Below are 1,218 nucleotides of genomic sequence, written 5' to 3' on the forward strand. Positions count from 1 at the left end.
TTTGAAACGAGAATGGACAGATTACACCAAGAACCAGGAGGATGACGACGAAGGGACGAGCAGCCCGAAAAGGCACCGGGAAATGCCGAGAACGAGATAACCCGCCAAATTAGGGCCCTTTAAACGCCTCGAGGGCGAGGCGCGAGTAGGTGGCCGACAAATAAGATGTGGAAATTTATTTTCTGTTACAGAATGTGGATAATTCTATTTGGTTACCAGTGGACCACGGGTGTTTTTTCCCCGTGATCCAAATGTCCCAAAAAAAACCCCCTCAGCGAGGCGGAGGTACATTTTATATTTACCCGTTTGACCCGGGAGTTCGTGCTAAACTCCACCCGGTAAAGGCATCTCGCCCTCTCCCCCGGGCAGGCCGTGACCTCCGCGCGGCCCCATTTTAAAATAGACATTCTCGTGGTTTTTTACTGCGTGGTTTAACTCTCAAAATAAGATCAAGCCGTTTTGCAAGTATAACACCCTCTTTTCCCCGTACTAAGGGTGATAGCCTTTTACAGTGTGTCTTATATTAAAAATATGTATCATATGTTGTATTATATTATATATTATAAAATATAATAATTTATATATTATTATATATATATATTATATATATATTTATATATATATATAATGCTACATATAGCATATATGTAATGTATTTATATAATAAATATAATATATATTTATATTATATATTATATATATATAATATTTTATTTATTATTATATATTATATATATTATCACAAGCACCCAACACACCCACAATATATATATACCAAAATATATAATATTACCTAGTGATAGTATGCCGACAGCTGCCTTAAATTTGTCCGTATTGGTCAAAAACTATGGGAGTCCACCGTAAACAAAAAAAACACCCGCCCTTTTGGGCCCTTTTTAAATGAAAAAGGGTTGGAGTCAAATCTATGACGCCCCTGTGCCAAGCCCCTATCGGTCATGCCTTCCTTTAGATTCCTGCTGCGTGGAAAAAAGGGAGCATGCCCAAAAGGGCAAAAACTTTCCCTCAATATAATTTTATATAAAAATTTTAAAAATATAAAATATATTTTAAATATATAATATATTATATAATATATATATTATATATTATTATTTTATATATATAATATATATATATATATATATAATATATAATATATATATATATATTATATATATATATATTATATATATATTTTTTGTTTATAAAAAATAATAT

The sequence above is a fragment of the Penaeus monodon genome, chromosome 7 (assembly GCF_015228065.2).
Source record: "Penaeus monodon isolate SGIC_2016 chromosome 7, NSTDA_Pmon_1, whole genome shotgun sequence".
NCBI classification, from domain to species: Eukaryota; Metazoa; Arthropoda; class Malacostraca; order Decapoda; family Penaeidae; genus Penaeus; species Penaeus monodon.